Source organism: Glandiceps talaboti, chromosome 13, assembly GCF_964340395.1.
Source record: "Glandiceps talaboti chromosome 13, keGlaTala1.1, whole genome shotgun sequence".
Lineage (NCBI taxonomy): Eukaryota > Metazoa > Hemichordata > Enteropneusta > Spengelidae > Glandiceps > Glandiceps talaboti.
In genome coordinates this window covers 18,122,673-18,144,285 of record NC_135561.1, presented here as the reverse complement: position 1 = coordinate 18,144,285, position 21,613 = coordinate 18,122,673, and the positions used below count along the sequence as shown (strand labels likewise).

Here is a 21,613-nt window from a genome sequence, read left to right as displayed (position 1 = left end):
ACATAGGAGTCATGAATGTTGAATGTTCATGGAATCCACATTCATTTAATCCAAGTCAATGAAAATCTGTTTATTTCCTGGAGTGACATTTTAAAGTGGTACAAGATGAGTTTATGAACTTTTCTACTCAAGAGAAAAGACTTTACATAAAATATTGATCAAACTATTCCAGTACACTATTACTGTCGATGCATGTCTTCCATGACAGTACAATTGTCTTCTGGCATTGAAGGATGGTTGATTGCATAGTGATAGTAGACATTTACTTGACAGTTTTATACATATAATACATTACATCATCAGATCATTTATATTATGTTATATCTTGATACTAGGGAACAGTTCAGTCAATTGTAAGTGATGGCGAAGTATGCTTCAGTAAGTAATATTGCAAATACCGTTTGAATAATATCATATGCAGCAAGAGTTATGTCCTAAAAATGTATGAACTCAGCTTGTGTCCTTTTAGAATCAAGATCAAGAGACAAAAAGTGTTTTAACCTCTTACTGCACGTTTTTGATAATTTTGAGGGACTCAGTGTGTTAGTCTTTAGAGAAACCAGATCTCCAATGTGCAGTAAATAAGTGGCGTTTTATTTTGTACATTTTGTAATAACCAGGTCCAGTATTTTAGTTAAACTTCTATCAGAGACTTTAAGAGTTCTCATATGCTTCACCGGCAGGCTTCCTAACCCAAATTATTATACAAGGTTTAGAAATGCATGCAAATTCTACCAGATTTGCCCTTCCTTCCGAGGCTTTTGATATCAGGGTCCCAAAGTTTCCCCCAGGAAATAAGAACATTTTCATAAACTATGGGTTGTGTAGAGTCAATTCATGATTTTACATCACCTACAATTACTCACAAAACATCAAGTTTCTCTTGTGCCTGTATAGGGTATCTTTGCTGTGGACCATTGCATTATGGGAGTCAGCAGAAATGATATATTCATGGTTGGATAATGAGTATGTTTTGCACTGAATGGAATAAGCACTGAGGTTCCCAAACCTTTCAAGTTTTACCAGATTTCTCCCTCATTTAGCAGGGTTCCCAAACCTTTGCAAGTTAGACCAGATTCCCCTTCTTTTACCAGGCTCCCAAACCTTAGCCAGTTTTATCAGATTCCTCCCTCATTTACCAGAATTCCCAAACCTTTGTAAGTTTGACCATATTCCCCCCTTCTTTGCAAGCCTGACGGATTCAAACCTGAGCAAAAAAACACACGTTAATATGTCTCAGTGACATTAAAGAAGACACATGGCTTTTGTCCAAATGTTATCTGTCAGTTTGCATAATTCAATTTTTCAGAGTAACAGAATGACAGTCAGAATGATTGAGGAGTGTCTTTGATGTATTTACATTAATGTGTGTAGTTATCATGTCTTTGATATGTTCCAGACACAAGACATTCTTGGTACATGTATGTAGCATATGAATCATGACACTTAACAGAAGACAATCCATCATGTGGACACATTTAAATAAACTGTCTCCTCTCTGTACCACCCAGATCTGGTTGCGTTTTGACTTTTAATTATGGATTCGACAGTTGAATTAACTGCTTGCATAGTAATGATAATCTATATGCAATGCTTCTACTATTAATATCTGTACCATTAGCCTGACAGTGTACAAAACTTTCTTTTCCACAGATGGAATGTTTTTGTTTGGGGGGGGGGGGGTATAAGTAGGTAGAATCTACATGAGATCACCAGGTGTTTTACAGCATTTCCCAGGAAAATTTATGGTAAAAAGTATGAAAATCTGTACAAATTTTACCAGATTTCTCCTCCCTTCTCTTCTGTTACCAGGGGCCTCAATCCTTAGCAAAAATACTACAAACTAATATCAAGGAATAATGGTAGCCTCTTTCGCAGATTAATTGGATTAGTTTTTGTTGGTTTGTGATGTGTTATCACTTAGGCCTGGATGCACAAGGATGACTCCAGATAGACTGATGTGATGGTTACTACATTTATTTAGTTGTGTTGGCTGCCATGTTGGATACTGGAGACAAGTATAAGTATCGAACATCAAAACATACAGATGTTTGCATGAGGTAGTTTATAATTGCTAACATGTGTGACCTTATTACTCAGACATTTTGATTTTTTATATTTTCGCTCGGTCCAACAAGTCTACAATGATAGCTGTGTCACACTGGTTTCGAATGGCATTCCGAAATAGACCATTATTGGTTGAATACATAATAAGACTTTTGAATCGTGCCATCAGCTCACATGAATCCACAATTAGATGTTGTCATTATGTGTGGCGGGGTGTGGCTTCTAGACCAGTGTGACACAGGTGTCATTGTAGATTTGTTGGATGGAGTGAAAATTTAAAAAATCAAAATGTCAGTTAGGATAGTGGAAATAGTGTCTTAATGTTAGTCCTACATGTCTATAGGTAGGCTATAACACCAGTCATATATTGTGACTATTGTCATATATATATGTTTTGTTACTGCACATCTCTGTCACATTGAAAGTACACAAAAACAGAGTGTGTCTTCCATACAAGCTCAAAACCAAGTCTTTAAGGAAGGACATAAATTGGTAAGATACATATATCTAAGAATTTACCAGAAACACACACACACACACTCTCTCTCTCTCTCTCTCTCTCTCTCTCTCTCTCTCTCTCTCTCTCTCTCTCTCTCTCTCTCTCTCTCTCTCTCTCTCTCTCTCTCTCTCTCTCTCTCTCAGGTAACTATTTGGATGATTGATTACTCTTTATGCATGTACAGTTATTTAATTTGGATAAATCTTTAAATTATACACTATATATGCACATTTTTCAATTTCATATTTTAAAACTTAAAGCCTGTATAAATCAACACAAATTGAAATGCATATAAAATAAGTTCTTGGTTTTCACACTTCATCATATCAAATTCTGTTGATTGCTTGGTTTGTTTATGTATACGATATCTCACAGGTACTGGCTCTCAATGTGTGTATATATTTCATTGCTGTAATGATGTGAAAATAATACCAATTTACTACCAATGATAGAGATAATTGAATTATTAATATTGCACCAAATTATTCATAATTATATTTCATGTCAAAAGATCCATGGTAACTTCTATTTTCAATTCCAGATAGACTCATATTCATACTTTATTTAATATCATATTTTATATCCATGATTTTTTTCATAAATTAAAATGCTGTAAAAATATGAATAGAAAGTTGTTTTTTAATAGTAGAAAAAGATGACTTTCAATCAAAGTGATCGTAAATTGCTGCGTAATGAAAACTGATCTGAACTGTTGATGTGTTTTGACAAGATGATTACGGAATTGTCAACACAATAAGGTACACTTAATCATGACAATAAGAAACTTTTCCCACAGAGAGTTAAGTTAATTCATGAAAAAAATTACATTATTATGAGTCCGAAGGATGTGATTATTGACCATTGATTGTCTACTATGATAACTCTATTTTCGTAAAATTTAATAAAATTGATATTATTTTCACATCTTGGCTTATATATAGTATCCTCAATTTCAAGACACTTACAGTGTAAGGATTATTTCATGGAGTTTGGGCTTATTATATAGTACTGGCCTCGTAAATGGGATGCAATATTTGATTGTCTGTGAAGTTGAAGATTGGTTAAATGAAGTATCATACCATGTATGGTTATCTCCATACAGTAAACATAAGCTTAGCTTAATTTCAAAATTGGAAGTTTCTATCTCCCTCATCATGTCATATCTCTGTATTTGTTACGTCATGGTTAGAAAAGGGTTCTGCCTTAAAGCAGGAAATGTGAATTTAGTTTATCTGCATGTACACTTTCCCAAGCTGTCATTTATGAGTATGGTGACCTGGCTACACAAAGTTAGATGGTCTTCAAATGAATTCTGTCTTGACTTAAAAATTTTCCACAATTTCTTCTTTGCAGGGATTGTGTGCATATGTGTGTGTTAGGGAGAAGGTGCAGAGTGTAAGAGTGTGTGTGTGTGTGGGGGGGGGGGGGGCAATGGCTAAGGTAGATGGGGATACAGTGTAAAGGGTGTATGGAGGTTGTGACTGACTCTCCATTTCTTCAATCTGGTGTAATAAATTGTCATTTCTAAGTCATTCAGAATGTTAAAGTACAATTATGAAATGATATGTTAACAAACATGTACTCATACATTATATTTCTAAATGCTTAAAAAACATTTTTTTAACAGACTGACCCATAATTTTTAAAGTTTTATTATAAGGAACACAGAATTAAGTAGTGGATTATGTATACCATAAGCCAAATTATCGGCATATTTTATTAAGCATATAATAGCAGATAGTTACTTTTAGATAGTAACAAAGTGCTTGGGGAATTAGCACCTATGTGTATTCCTAACACAAGTCTTAAATGGGAAACAAATAAGTACTTTATTCGTGACTAAAGAAGTATGAATTTCACCTGGAGCCCTGTAGGGGTCAGTTATGGAGGATAATTGTAATTCATACCACAATGTGAATAATTCATTCATACTGATAGATATGTTATGGATACCTTGTTTGCCAGGTATTAGTCTTGTCAACAGACATCTTGTATTACATGCCCGCAAACAGTCTGCAGTGGATTTTTATAATTTTACCTTCTGTCGATATATTACTCTTTGTCTCTCTTTTAGACAAGATAAATGTTGTTGTGATGTATGAATTCAGATTAGGGATGATATCAGTTGGTTTTGTACCACATGGTGGTCATGATGTGTATACTGATTTATTACTGGGTTTTAGTGATTATACTTCTACATTCATCCTTGGATGCCGAGGGCAATGGGAAATAAAGACTTCCTTGTGATCTATAGTTTGTCATCCTTGACAACTTTGAGATCAAAAGTGCTCCAACACTACACAGTCGACACTACATCATGCCATCTACACATCCTGTCCACCCCATCATATAAACATGTGTTACCTACATGTAGGTTCCAACAAATCATGAATTATGAGTCTAGTTTGGTCTGCAAAATCAATACAGGGGTTAAAGATGTCATCGAACATAAAGTTGACATGGGAATAGCAACTTTTGCATCATACTATCACACATTCAGGTAAGAATATAGAACAGTTGACTGATTGCACAAAAGATACATATCTACCCTGTGAGAATGATCAAAAGAAACATTGAAAATTTTGGACTACGTTCTGTATAGTAGTGTACTTTATGGAGCTTGAAGTACATGTAGATGTAACAATTATATGGAGTTCTAGTGAAGAAGTAAGGTGCAACAGAAAGTATATAGTATAAGAACTATGACTAACAAATTACATAATTGTACATAAACTGGTAGGCTGTGTGCATTCCTGTGTTATTAGACACTAATTTAACCTTGTTAAATATTCCATACATCGCTTTTGTATACTCTCAAAGAACTTTTTTTTTGTTAAAAACATTTCTAGTGGTTGTTAAACTAAAGGGAATGCCACTGCAGGAAACAAAGTCATTTCTGTAAACCTTGGGTTCTAACGAATTATTGCAGGAATTCACATCACATAAATTTCACGCAATCATCAAGGAAAGCCAAATTGATGTTTGCTTCATATTCGTTGTGCTAGGAGATATGCAGTATTGCCTCATGGGAGTTTTCAAACACACATATGTATAACATGTATAATATTCATCACTATTTATCTGAAGTTAATAAGCACTTAAGGGTAATGAATATTTATTGTGCATCTAATACATTTTGTCTGATTACTCCCATGAGGCAATGCTGGAATACTGCTAAGACAGTCACAATGTTAAGTAAAACAAGTTTCACTTTTGGTGTTTTTTGGAAATCTTATGTGATGAAAAATCAGGAAGTGACTCTCCAGAACCCAAAGTTTCACTTCGTTTTCTTGGAGTAGCTTTCCCCTTTAAGAGTTGAGACAAATGTTGAAACTTGTAATTTGTTTTAGGAGAATTTTACTTCCTAATTTGATGTTTGTCAGGAATTTACAAATGATATGAAGGTATATTTGTATTTTTCAGATTTCTATATAAATGTATGAAATTTAAAGCAAATTGTTGCTTGAATATGATCTCAACTATATTACTAAATGTAGTAGCTATCAATGTTGATAAAAATGACTTCACAAAATTGAACAAAATCAGTATTTTATTCTAATTAAAAGCTGCACTAGCTGGTACTGGAATGGTAATGGTAGAATTTTAAATACAGTGTGTAGCTAAAAATCAATTTGATTAGGTTTATTGTAGCATATTATGTGCACAGCTGCTCATTAAGCTTAATACTAACAGGTGATTCATAATGTGTTTAGGGGTGTATGATATTATGAGTATCTCATTATATCTAACTAAACCATTTTGAAAAAAACATTTCAGTTGCAGCTAGTGCAGTACCAAGAAAAACATGTCGTTAACTGAAAATACTAAATTGCAAAGTTGATCAAATTGTAGTCCAAGTTAACATAAAGTATGTATGTAATACAGACAGAAATGTGTCAGTGACTGAAAATACTGCATCAAAAATTGGGGAGTCAGACATGGGTTGATGTATAATTTATAGACATCATAAAAGTAGTCTTGTATATGTTGAACTCAATCTGATTAAAATCCGATGTATTGCACCGGTACACTTCGTGATTTCTTTTTGGCTGTTATGTTTACTGTCGTTTGTTCTTTTCTGAGTACTCGTTACATACACCTGACACAACACCATTGGTTTTCCATACCAAAAGCATAATGCACCGAAACGAGCATAAGCACAGAGCGCAGACAACAATTTTATCATTATTGTTCAGTTGTTCCCTTTCTTTCAGTTTTGAATATTTAGTGTATATATTGTTAGACGGATTCTGATTGGCTACTCGTAAGTACGAGATTTGGTACAGAAATGCCTATGGTGTTGTGTCATATGTATGTAACGACGCTCACAAAACAACAAACGACAGTAAACGTAACAGCCAAAAAGAAATCGTGAAGTGTACAATACATCAGATTTTAATCAGATTGTGTTGAACTATAATCCTATAATTCTACATCTGGATGTAATATGTATGTTTTTCCTCCTGAGCAACCATTATTATTGATTCGTATGAAGCAAAAAATGGTCATCATTCAACTATCTTCAGGCCAGACATTAGGCAGTCTGACATGATGTCTGTAGAAAGTGGAAAAAAGTAACATCCTGGAGAGTGATGTCGAATAAATGTATAACAAGTTAAATCATTTTTAATTTTAGTGACCTTGTGTTTTATTTTTAGATCTAGATATGGGGTCTATACAATTTTATTTTGTCAGTGAATGAGTATAGTAATGACTTGAATCTTTTACCAGTTTCACTCCTCAGTGGGCTTTATCAAGAAGTTTGATTTGATGTAGGAGTGGAGAATTTTTCCTGAAGAATGAAGTTGAATAAAAGTCTAAGGGTGCTCATACTTAATTCTGTGTTTCTCATTGCAATACCTTAAAATGGTAGGTATGTCAGTCGGTTAGTCGGTTGGTCAGTCAGTTAAAATTTTAAAAAATACAAGAAAAAGTAAGTGTATTTTAACAGCCTGAATGGTATAGAAATGACGATTAAAGTCTGAAGGAAACTTGGAACCAACATTGTGTTTTATTAAATTTCCTGACTTTCAGTAATAAACAATAATTTTCACTCTGATACATACTCGTGGGGTCGCCATCTTACAATCAGTGATATTGCAATTTTTTCTAATCCTGCCGTGGCGGGTGTCAATTAAAAAAAAATAATTTGCTGGAATTAAGAATTATACATATGGTCCATATACTACCAAGGTCTGCCATAAACTTTAGGTTTTATCATATGCCCTATGTAGCCTCAAATTGGCATGTGCCAGGGCATGATACAGAAAATTCTGGTAAAGGTTGGCTGTGCATGCTCTCGATTCAATTATACTATAAACATTACTGGGTATAAAGTGTAAAGTGAAGGATGAACAATTTGTAAAGAATATGTAATGAATCTTTATGATTGAAATCATCTATGCTTGACTGTAAAACCTCCTTTTAAAGGAAATTCTCCCTCTTCACATTTCATTAATTAAGTTCCTTCTAATCCTAGATAAGTCTTTTAGCGAGTAAGATATCAAATTCCATCATTACTTTGTCTATATGCTAATGAGCTGATTTAACATGCATTATCAATATTTTACATTCATATGAATTCAATGAAGTGCTGTATTCTCAAGATATAAAATCATATCCTCCCAAGGAGACATTTTAGTAAAATCCTATAAACTATCGATAAGTAGTCGATGTATCGTAGAATTTAGTATTTTCTTTGATTTTGATTGTGTGAATATTAAATAGGCTAACTGTGTCACTGTACTATTGCAGTTCCCCAAGTTACAAAATAGGCAATGTAATAAAATTTAACGATTTGTGATGGAAATATTACCCAACAACCTGGGTATCTGAGTAGATTTTCTCTACTTTAATTGCGCTGTTAACACCATGGTTATAAGGCACAAAACTTACTCTTGTGGCGGTTCTTCAGAGATGTTTGTGTACAGTTTTAAAGTTTCATGACATGTTTGCCATAGGATATGTTTTTCTGAGAAACTGCCAGGTGGATGAGTCCTCTTTATCTGCTCACAAACATTGTTGTCATGGATACAGAGCTTAATCCAAATTTAATGTGTCTGAATGTCGTAAAGCATAACATGAACATTTTGCAATCGATGAACAGCAGCATTCAACTGATTCAAAATGATTGCATCATTAAAGAGTTATAACATTACAGAATTCCCATTTTATGACAGCAGGTGGCAGATATTACTTCATATAGTTATTGCTCATTTTGTGTATTGATGTATGTAGAATATATTAAAATGACAATCTGGACAGGATTGGAATAATTTTCCATATTTCTTACACATTTGCTGTATTGTGATTGAAGTGACACATTCAGAAATGTGGAATATCAAGATCTTTTAGAACGTGATACATGTTTACAATGTCATTGTATATTACATGAACTGTACATGTGATAAAAAGGCTGCCAGGTTGGACAACCATGTAGAGTCAATTGATTTAATACTACTAATTTAAAAGTATATATAAGGAGGAGATTTTGTTATTGATATTGACCTATTTTCAGTAGCACTACAGGGATATGAAAGTGTTTGTCCATCCATCCATCCATCCCAATTCCATCCATCCGTGTATCCATCTATCCACCCCGATTCCATCCATCCATGTATTCATCCATCCTTATATCTATCCATTCATCCATCCGTCCATCCATCCATTCATCCATCTACCCATAATGCAGCCTGCAATCCTCTTTTAAGGACCGCCGACAGAGCTATTGCAATAGTTCATCCAGAATACATTACATAAATCAAACTATGTCAGAGAGGATGACTTCCAGTATGGTGTAACTGGATGGCAGTGTAAATTTATCTATTGATATTGTTGCCTTTTCATCTGGTCTTGTTAAACATTGCTTTCACATTGTTTGTAATCTCTTTTTGTGTGGTATGTAATGTTTTTTTGTGTGTGTGGTAACAGGACCCAGGTGGAAATCAGCTTCTGTTGTTTCCTGGCTACCCTGTTCTTAAATAAATGTTACTACTACTACTACTACTACTACTACTAGAACGAAGAATGGTCAAATGATGGCATTTAACATTTGATGATGCAAGGAACCAGACAAATATTTGAATAAATTTAGATTAAGTTAGCTTTAGACGTTAGAGAATTGAGTGAAAAGTACTCAACTGACAAGATGCTTAGGAAATTGTTACGTAATTAGACTAGATGATAATGGTATTAAAGTGGAAGAGTTTTTAAGTAAAACGTGTATGTGGACAAAGGTGAATAGTAAATAATCATGTGTGCGTCCAACCAATATATTTATAACAAACAGAATGACGAAATTGATTCCACTTAAACCTGGCACAAAGGTGACAGGGTCATGTACATGTAATTTATTTCACTGACTTTAATATCAAAATTTGAATCACAGATTGAAGCATATGCATTGATGCATACAAGTATTCATATATATTGTATGCAATGATGTAAGCATGAATTCCATGATATAGTTTTGACACCAGACAAATTATTTACATGACTGTATATTAATTGTGGTATGGCTGAGCATATTACATTTTTCTTGGATGGTGAGTGCATGTGCATATGTGTGTGTGTGTGTGTGTGGGGTTATAAGTATTTTTCATTGGATCATACTTGTGCATTTTGACATCAGCTTTGCTTGCAAGCATTTTGAGCTGTATATATTTGATATTCAAAATGATCATTGAAAAGTACAAATACTGCAATTGTTTCCCAAAAGATTCACCATATACATGATGTACATGTATAAAAAAAACAGCAGGCCAATGTATTAAACATAGAATATTTATTGATGGTCTGTTAAAAAGGGCAGGCAGACGCAGACAGTGACAGGATATAGACTTACATGGCAAGTAGCTATAGTGACCTACTAGACAAAGTTATGACTTGCTAAACGTTGAATTAGTCAAGATTTCCATTCCAAGAGACAAGTAAGAACACATTATCATTAGCTGAATTGCTTCTCCTAGGCATTGATAACACTCCTTGAATTGACTTGATTTCCATGTGGAATGGGTTTGAAAGAGTGTACTGAACATTTACGTTGTCAAAATATTGTAAATTTATGGGATGACAACATTAAATTGTTATCAAATATGTACATGTGATTGAACATGAAGATGCTTCAGCATGTCCACTGTGAAAATAAGTAAATCAAAATAGGACAGTACAATATAGTTACTTTGACATGGTAAGTGGGAAAGGAATGCGACATTTAGACTGATCAAAACGTCACATTTGTTTCCAATTTACCGTTCTAAAGTAACTATATTGTACTGTCCTATTGATTCTTGGAACCATGAACAATATATTCTCCATAACTCAAAATAAACCAAAAAATATTTTCTTAACATTAATCCGGTATTTTGAGAATATTTAGCTCATGTTATTCCCATATTTTCATCATTAGACCATAGCAATAGATACACATGTCTTGCAGGCATGGTTGGTGTGGCTTGCATATTACATCCATATAATTTGCATAATTAATTAGATTTACCAATTATGTGATATATTTCATCTAATGTAAGAGAACATGCTGTGTTCATTCCTCCACACTTGACTACACTTCCAATTTTATATACAGACAATGTTAAAGGGACATACAGCCATATAATAGCATGACTTTTTTTGTCCTTACGGAAGGTATTACTTTTTTTTTAATGGAATCAGCATTCTGTGTGATTCTGTATCACATTTCCTTTCTAATCTGTACTACATGTACACGACATCCAACATGGAACCAAACAAGCAATTTAGAATATTTTATTTGCACACAAACTTTATGATAGCTTTTAATCAATTAACTGAAACAAGCCTGTAATTTAAAAATCCTGTTCAACTTCATTTCACCAACTGAAAAGAAACACATTACATAAATCCATGAAATGGATGACTTTTAGTTGTCAGCTACTCCTGTTCATCTTATTTGTAAATTGTGCTATCTTTTACTTTAATTCCCCCAGCTTGTCTTTAACTCCAGGCATCTGAAATGTCCAGTTTAACTTGAGATCTAGATATGCTAAGAGAGACTTGTGCAATTTCCAAACACATCAGGAATGTATTTTGAAATTAGATGACATACACATATCTGCTGTCGGAATGAATGGCTCTGCCTGTAATTTCCACACAGATTTGTACCTTGTTCAGAGATGTATTGAAGTTTGAAGCTGCTGGCTGCAATAATGATCATTACATGAGTTGTGTTTCTACACCTGAGAATGAGATTTCAAAAAACATGATTTGAACGAATCTCTAGGTGTTTCTTTGAATAGTGTGTTCACACTAGACTGCGGCCACACACAAACATAGCTAGAAAGGTGTTGCACAAACAAGAGGTGTGAACAAGTTTTGACACAAAACAAGCTTGGGGGTGTATACATCAGTTGTGAGAATATTTGAGGCATCTTTGGTGGCATGTGAACATTGCAAAGATAAAAAGAGAAAATCAAAGTACTTGTAATGTACATTAATCCTGTCATCAATTGATCACAAAATGATAACATAGGAAAATGTTTGCAGTAAATGAACACAACAACGGCTTGAATCTTTGACTAGTTTCGCACCTCATTTTTTTAAAAGGTTTATGCACAGACCATGGAGTGATGTTGCCTCTAGTTTCTCATCCTGTTCACTTTGAGGGTCCATGGTTTACATAACGATAGTGAACTTTGACAGTGATTAGATCACATACCTGAGAAGTTACACTGAAAAAGAAATTGATCAGAGGAAATGCCACTCTTTTGGGCATAACTTACATTTCATTGATCTGATCTCTTTTATTTGAACAATTTTTCATCTACACACCCTAAGTAAAGTTCCTACCAAATTCCAAGGGAATTAGTCTGGCAATTGTGTGACTTTAAGTTGTTTAAACACACACACACACACACACAATCACACATATATACATTTTTTGATATCTAAAGCACTACGTACTGAACCTTTCAGTTCAGTTGTGCTAAAAATTAATTGTCTCAAAATGTTATTTTTTGTAAAAGATTTCCTGTGAAAAACATTAAAAGATAGTTTGACAGCTATTCTATCATTCTACTCATCTAATTGAAACGGATTACTTTATCTACTTGTACTAATTACTCCAGGGTGACTTAGTTGGAATAATTGTTTTTATCTGGCAGTCACGAACTGAAAACAACTTACAGGGATAAAAAAAGATTATAATGTTATCATTCCGCCCTCTTTTCCTTGAGTCTAATTGGGATTTTCCGGAATGTCAAATTTCACAAACTAATCATGCAATCATTAGATGTCATTTCCTATTCAGGAATATCAGTTTTTCAGTCGGCAAGCAGTCGTGAAATCATATGAATTTCCAGGAAAACAATTATATCTGATGATGCCTTCTCATCTAAATAACCTTTTACATGTAATATATTCAATGTTAATGTGAAGGACGTGTGGATAGGTTCCTGATGCTTTTTTAATTGATGAATGAATCTTGTTTTTATTATTGATCTTGAGGTAATTTTTTCACTTGATTCTTGTGTTTTCCCTTGATCTTAAGAGATATTCTCTTAGCTTGATGGAAGGATGGAAATAGGTTCCTGCTGCTTTTTTTTGATCAGCGAACTTAACTCCTGTTAAACATGCATGAGCCATGTTGAACAAAAAAATATGGAATATAAACTCTGTCATTCTACATAACAATGTGTGTCTATGTCATGACAACACATGGTTACATAACTGGTTCTGCTACATATGAAATATGAGTCACAACGTTCAAAATTTCCATTACTTTTCCTGATTTTTCCTGATTTTTCTTTTCTTGATATTACTGGTGTTAGTATTATTATGTTATTCTCCAAAATTGTTCTTCATTCAGCCAGAAAATACTCGTGACCTAAGGGTTGTCACTATGCAGTAACCCTTTGGTAGAAAGAGGATGAATAATAATCACAAATATACATTTTACAACCTGTTCATTCAGTTCAGTTGTATGAAAGTCTGTATATGGAAGAGAAATTTGAATTTTAAGTGCTAACAACTGTGAGTGTCATTAGTGTCGTTTCCTATAGTTTCTTAAGTTTATATTATTAATATGTTAACGTCGTAAACCACAAACCTCTTTTAATACAGGACCATCCAAAACGTACCTGCCAAGAGCTTGCAGAGGTTCATTGCATCAGCTTTGTAATTATATGTGATCTGGCATGTTAGAATGATGTGTGTTTAATACTAGAGTTGACAATCTTACTATACATGTATATGTATATGTCACATATCTAGATATCTTGCATATATCTGTACATATGTCTGCTTCATAAAAATACTAAGTTTCCAACTCTAGGTGGCTTTGTTTTACTGCAAATATGTAGTCCAGAATTATGTACTTTGAAATTTCAAAGCTTTTTCTTATTACTGGTAGGCAACTTTTTAGTGAATAAAATATGCAGAGTTGGTAGATAAGAGCTGCAAACCGGATTTCTGGTTTCATAGAGATAGTTTCAGTTGTTATCAATTTTTTTCAACTGCAGGTTGCTTTATCTTTTGAAAATCAGACTTTTAGTTTTTCAATTGTTTCCTATTGTGAATACAACTCTTAAACATGTTGGTTTTGGTATACAGAAAAACCAGGACCAGCATCCACAAATACTCAAAACAAAATTTTCAGTAGATATTTGAAGATGTTATCAAGTTTCTATATTCTATATTTTATATGAGACTTTTAATTGGAAATTTTCAATTTTGTACTAACTTACTTCTTATTAGTATAAGTCTTATACTAATAAAAAGTATGTTAGTACAAAATTGAAAATTTTCAATTAAAAGTCTGATATAAAAACATGTTGGTTTTGGTATACAGAAAATCAGGACCAGCATCTACAATTAGTCTAACGAGAATTTTTTCTAGCTACATTCATTGGTGTAATGGAGATTTCCTCATTATTTTTGCTACACATATACTAAATTTTATCATATATTCGATATACCTATTTGTGTGTGTGTATAATTATATTATATATTACATATATGAATATATAGACTTGATCAAAAGAATAAGGATGTTATAAGTAACTTATTACTCAGAGTTTCACACTTCCTCAGTGATCATCAGGCAATATATATATAACATAATATCAAGCAAGATGCTCAGGTGTCGCTACACTGTGTTACATGTTGTTGCGATCATCAGATAACTAACAGTATAGTTCTTTATTGTGTAAAGACTTCTGGGTATCTTGCTTGATAGTATGTTATTTATACCGCTCTACATACTATTTACTTCAGCATAGACATTTTACATATAATGAATATAGTATATATTGTTTTAGTAATTTTCCGGAATACCAGGTCATAGTACTGCTGATGGTGAATTATGCTTCAGTTAGGTAGGAATATTTCAGGTACAATTTTGTACTACATGCATAAAACATGTCCTATGTATTAAATCATGTAAACCAATACAACCCTCTATCAGTGCATAGTTTAAAATATATTTTTTGTAAATTTTCGTATTGTTCTTTAAATTTGCAGGCATTGGATTATACTCAACCAACTTATTTTAAAAGGATAATATTCTTCTAAAAAACTGGACAGTACAGAAATATTTTGAAGAAATACACTTGGAAGGCAGAAAGGTGAATTCACATTTTTATCAATTACATGATTGTATGTTATGTCTTACTTTATAATGTAGATGAAACCCGCTAAATGTAATGATCTTGTATCTGGTGTGGTCTGAGGTTTATGAAAAGTAGTCTTCAACAGAATACTCGGTAGCCTTTTTAGGAAAGAAATAGGCATTTATAAAGGAAATGTAAGTGGTTATAAAATCACTGTAAAGTTAGGTTAAATCACTCTACATTCACTTGCTTATTATGTCATATGTTTTTCTAGTGTAAACTAAATCTACTGGACTGGCTTATGTACTATTGATACTTTGTTGATACAAGTTTTATGTAAGCTATGTCTTCAAAAGAAAGCTTAGAAAACTGTTAAGGCAAGAAATAGGTTTTAGGGAAATGTAAGTGATAGTGATCATAACATTCTGTTGCTAAGTAATAACAATTCAGTACACCACTAACGATGCTGATGAGATAATTATAAAAATTTGGGATTTGCTTCTAAGAAATATTTGACTCTATGAGTAGAAATTTTCATTATTAGTGTATAAAATGACTTCTGTCTCAAGTTTTTAAGTTTGTCTGATGATTTAGTAATGATTTTAAAGTTGTCGTGGTATTACCAAGTAATTGTATAAAATCTGCTACAGACCACTTTTGTCCTCCATCATTAAGTAAAACGTTTTGTGTTTGTTTGGACGATGTTTTCTTTAATTGTACAATGCATTACTTTGAATGAGTTATAAGTTGTACCACTTTAGAAAAAAGACTACTGCTGACATTGTTAAATGGAGACATCGTGTCTTCTGTAGAGATCTCAAGAAGACTTTGGGAATAAGATATGATGGACACAAAGATATCTTTTGAATATGATATCTGATGCAAAATAGCTAGACAGGATTCTGTTAGAAGTACCTGTACATGTACTGGATGTGATTTGTTTTAACAAGTTAATACAAAGGATGCGTTACTACTGAAGTACCAGTCGTAAATTTGCTTAAAGGGACTTTGGTTAGATCTGAACATGTGTTATGTTGATTCTGTATTTCTCATGAAGAACACCGTAATTAGTAGAAAGCTGGTGTTGATCGTAACCTTGAATGGTTTGACTGACTCATATACTAGTTCAAAAACAGCAGAACTAATGACACAGACATGCATTGTTGTGAAGTAGATGCATGTGGTCATGATGTAGAATGACTAGGGTATAAATTCCATATTTTTTTGTTCAACTTGGGTTATGCATGGTATAATTAGTTGTTATTCCCCAATATGTTTCTTTGTTCAGCCAAGAAATATATGAGTGACCCAGGGGTGTTTGTCACTCCAAGTCACTAGAGAAGAATGAAGAAAAAATATTGGAGAATAACATAATTACACCACCAACAATAATATCAAAGAAAATTTTTTGAAAGTATAATCATGGTGAACTTGAATGGTTTGACGCATATTTCGCTCACACCAGAAGCGGTGATGTAGACAAGCGTTGTTGTGACATAGAATTATCAGAACATAAATTTCATATTTTTGGCTTTAATGGCTATAATAAATAAACTTTGATAAGGCCAAATAAAAAAAGTTGTTTGGTTCCGGTTACCCGACCACACCTAGTTTTCTCGCCGACCCTAAACACTTTTTTTTTACGTATTCTAGAAAAATAATAATAAAATCATGAAGTCTCGCAAGAAATACTGGATGCGGAAACTGACATCAACTTAAAAACGCAATATAAAACTATTCTTCCAATCTGTAATGGCTGCACATCTGATAGGAAGAAATAAACGACACAGAGACGTGGGAAAACAATGGAAAACCTGAACCAGACATTCACACATAAAAGAAAAATATATAATGAAATAAAATAAAAAATCTACCTACCCCACCTATGTTAAAATTGAATGTAATCGGAACCACACATTTTTTTTATGCCTAATCAATACTTTACATGCCAGAATTTAGAAATCTAGAAAATAGCACAACAGTTGTTACACACATGATTCTCACCTGTATCATACAAGTAATTTTATATTGCCTTGTAATTACAAAATACCATTTGTCTGATTTTTATCAAGTTATTCAGCCATATAGTTTTATTAGCTCCATTATTACCCACTGTGTAAATAGTACAGAGAATGACTTTTCATGTGGCTGTCATAACCTTGAGTATGAATTATGAGGTGTTGTCACAAGTGATCATGATAATTTATTACCTGCTTTTGTATCCCACCGTCACAAATGTCAAGTCAAATTTGTCATACATTATATATTTTTGATAGATATTAAACTCATATTGTGTGCAAATAAGTCACAAGTGCAATTTGTATGTTTTTGTTGAAAATGTGTATTTGCAATTCGTGTTCACTGTCTGGTTGACGTAGATTTAAAGTCTTTTATTAATGACTGATTAATTTTCTGATATAGATTCTATGGCTAAATACATTTTAGTATTTGGTAAGACCAGGATTTTAATAACCTGTATGTAAAATGATGGGTTTTCCATTTGTCATTTGATATTTAGGGTGAGAGTCTCCATTTGTTTGAAGTTGACCTTAATTCCAGAAGAAGTAAAAGATGTAATCTTAGTTTTTAATACGGAATGCTGAAAGAGTTTATGTGTATTACATATAAACTCTCAGCATTTCGTATTAAAAACGAAGATTACATCTTATTCATGGTTTAGCTTGCTTATGGCATGTGCTAGTATCTGTGCTACATTAGCACCTCATTATCACTGATCTGGAATTTGTAAAGGAATTGAAAAGGGAAATGTTTGGGTGTTGATAATCAGTAAATGATCACAACGATTAGCAATATCACTAGAATACAGAAATTAGGTTGATTTATTTTGGTTTTGTACTTGTCATGTGTCAAATGGATACAGTTTGTTACACATTATGGTCTTTTGTACACAGTTTAAATTTGGCTTCATATTGCAATGTACTAAACAGCAAAAACATAGTGAATAATATCTAGCAACTAGTGCTCTCATCAGGAAGTCAACCATGATAGAAAAATGACATTATAATACATTTGTCCAAGTTTTTGGTCAAATACATTGAAAAACACACAAATAGTTGTGGTTTATCATTTTTGTGTATATTTTAACCATCTCACACTCTTTGTGGAGTAAGGTAGCACCCCTACCAGGAAGTCATTTATGATATATGGTTTAAAAGAAATCAGTTCCAGAAATATATACTACAGTCTGTGATAATGATATGCAAAACATGGCTTGATTTTGATATTAATATTGAAGTGATCCTGAAGATCAAAGCCAAGGTTAAAGTTCGCTGTCTTAAAATAAAGCTTACACCTGATGATATGGGGAATAGACACTTGATTGGAGTTTATTATAGTTTTGCGTTATGCAAATTTTGCTTTTTGATGACAAATATGGCTGCCATTTGGTCTAATTTGCATATGTTGAAAAACAACTGTGATGTGCATATATGCCATATGATGTGTCACCTTTGTGCCAGGTCTGATTGAAATCAGATTTGTCATGTCTAAGAAGTGACATATTACAGATGCACTAAGAGACAGAACCCATTATAATAGCCCTCGTTTGTCTGATTTATTCTGTGTTCATATTTGATCCCTACTATCGTTATGTGTAATAGACTAAGACTTGCTTTTTTGATAAGTTTTGGTGTGTAGCAATAACTCATGTATATACACTTTTGTACACTGACAAATTGTAGTTGATAAATGCAGCGTCAGTTACAAGGATAACCATTTAACTGTAACATCCTTTTAGTTTCCCTGTCACAGACATTGAGCATATGGAACAGCTGATTTTGTATCTCCATCCATCCGTTGTCCATCTGTCATCCATCTGTAACTTGTACTTTAGGGTGACCCTATTTTTCCTCTTCTGTTTCTCATTACCCGACCAACCCAATTTTTCAGCTCCGACATCAAAATAGAAAAATATTGTTATTTTTGCCTGCCCTTACTATTTTGCAGAACTACCTCTCTGGTAAGAATAAGCAAGTGTCTGGACTGTCGATGCCATCTACAGTCATGGCAGTGATGACGACACTTGTTCACATTTCTTTCATGATGGTAGTTATTCCAGTAGGAGGGCTGAGAACATGCCAATTGTGTAGAGAAGCTGGGAAGGGCTTGTTACTAGGAATCCAATAAATGGAAGGTAGAGAGGAAGAAAAGAAGAGACAGAAAAACATGAAGATGGTGATTTTTTTTCTTTAAAATCGATCGACTGACTGACCAACGGCCCCCATAGTTGCCATTAAAGAGTATTGAGAAACATAAAAAAAAATTGGGTAACCCTTATCTTTAACTATGAAACATGCTGCATGCTAGTACAACAGCTTTTAAATTTCCTGTATCTAGGTTTGAGTTAATTGAGATTTATTCATGATAAGATGATATCTATTTCATCTTTACTAGGCATTAACATAATGCTATAAAACTACTGATTGTATCTGTAATAATGCAGTGCAGTTAATATGTACATATAACTGCAAATGATTGGAACGTCTGTTGAGTTTCACACCTCAGCTGACTTCATCAGGAATTACTGTTCCAATACAAAATAGTGATTCATGAAAACGTGACTAAAAGTTCTATGCTTGAGAGAGAATGATTGCCACAATAGAAGGTCATAACTACATGTACATGTACAATCACATAAACTAGCCTAGAATCATGGTGGGTTTTTTACTCTAATATATACGTACAAATCTACATCTATTTTATAACTTACCTATCTGTATTCTGTACAAGCATAGTCCTAGGATGACTATTAGTTATGCTTTCTACCAAACTAGAATGACTATAGAGTTTCAATTAGGCAGCGCAATGTTTATTCTGTCTCACACAAGGTGGTTTGTTACTAACTACATTAAACAAAATACAGACACTATAGCGAGCAAGCATATAAGATGATACATTATATCTGACTCAGTGAACACAAATCAACAGAGCTGTAGAATGAAACAGGGAAGATTCACACACAAACTGTTTATGTGTGTTCACAGTGAGATGAAATGTAACATTGTATGTGCATACACGCTATCAGTGTATTTTATTTGTGTAATTTGAAACAAAAAACGTGTGAAACATAAAAAAAACACTGCCTAATTTGAACTCTATGGTGTTTCTCACTCAGTGGTACATATGGAATAGTAGAGTCCAGCTCTCTGAGCCACTCTGACAAGCCACTGGTGCACAGTTATTTTGTGTTATGCTTCAAAATTTGGTGTTGTCATACTATGAGTCCATGTGGGGACTCACAAAAAAAGCCAATTTTTATCTCTGTTGTTGACCCGTAAACACAAATTTGTCTTTCGATATACAACCTAAAAATTTTCATTAAAGACTTATTTTAACTTGTTATTTCACTAGAAAACTAAAACACAAAAATAAGTAAGTAACTAAAGTACCTCCTTGTACATGAACACAATGTACCAGTCTGGTAATTAGAGAAAGTTAGTGTTTGAGAACTAGCTGAAGACTGAACATTTTCTAGTATTGAAAATATCTTGCTTTACAGTATGCTACACTGGACAGCAGTCAGAATTGAGATTAAGTCCCAGCGTAGGATGGATGGAGTTAAACATGTGTCTTCCACTCCAAGGATTAAGTCATTATCTGATTGGTTTTACAATTCTGAGTACCTCAAACCTCAGTCCTGTAATAATATTATTTTACCTCATGCTAGAGGGCCACAAATAAACACAGTAAAACAAGAAGTCGACCTATTACCCATATTCCTACACAGAACAGAAGATGAACAGTATTCGTATGTTAACCAAGAATTCCAATTATTTGTTATTTTTAAGACATGTTTCCTAGGTGATGAAATTCTATCTCAAATTGTGAGAATGCAGGCAGAAACAGTTTATTGTGGCTTCAGATATGTGTATGTAGAATTTATGTTTGAAATTTGCGAAAAGCCTTTTATAGTTGAAATGTTATTGCAAGGAATGATACAGCCAGACATGTAGATGCATATTGTGGTTTCTTTTAATGGGGTGCACCACAACTTCAAACCTATAGTAATGAAATAAACTTTGTTGAATAAATTTATACAAAGATCAGTCCAACTGCAGAGAGTGACCACTAATTTGTAGGTAGGTAGGTAGGTAGGTAGGTCAGATCTTACTGAGACACAAACTCAAGTTTATAACCTTTTTACTCAAATGACAATAAAGTGTGAGACATAAAACCATTAAACCAATCCAGTATATTTTAATGTCAATGCATACCACGTTTGGGGTCTACGTTTATAGGTGTTTGTCATCTGTGTGGACTGCCTGACTATTGTCAAAGTTAAATAAATAAAAAACTATAAATAATAATGTTTTATGACATTACAATTGTCTTCTGGCATTGTTAGAATAATTGATTGGATAGTAAGGATTTCCTAGATACATTTTTCTATGCATACTAAATTACGTCATTGATTTGTTTATAAGTTATATCTTAATGCTAGGTTTGA

General features: G+C 33.3%; 1 protein-coding gene across 3 annotated transcripts in view; it reads left to right on the top strand.

Annotated features, from left to right (window-relative positions):
• The window catches only part of LOC144444670 (enoyl-CoA hydratase EchA19-like), a 167,136-nt gene that overhangs the window by 54,262 nt on the left and 91,261 nt on the right, over window positions 1-21,613 (top strand). Inside the window, exon 7 of one of the 3 annotated variants that reach the window (XR_013481862.1) lies at window positions 15,059-15,162. The exons of 1 other annotated variant lie outside the window; for it this stretch is intronic. The gene's annotated coding sequence lies outside the window, so the exon portion shown is untranslated. Of the gene's footprint in view, window positions 1-15,058; window positions 16,347-21,613 lie in introns of those variants that run through there. One more of the 3 variants, XM_078134175.1, reaches the window with a different exon arrangement.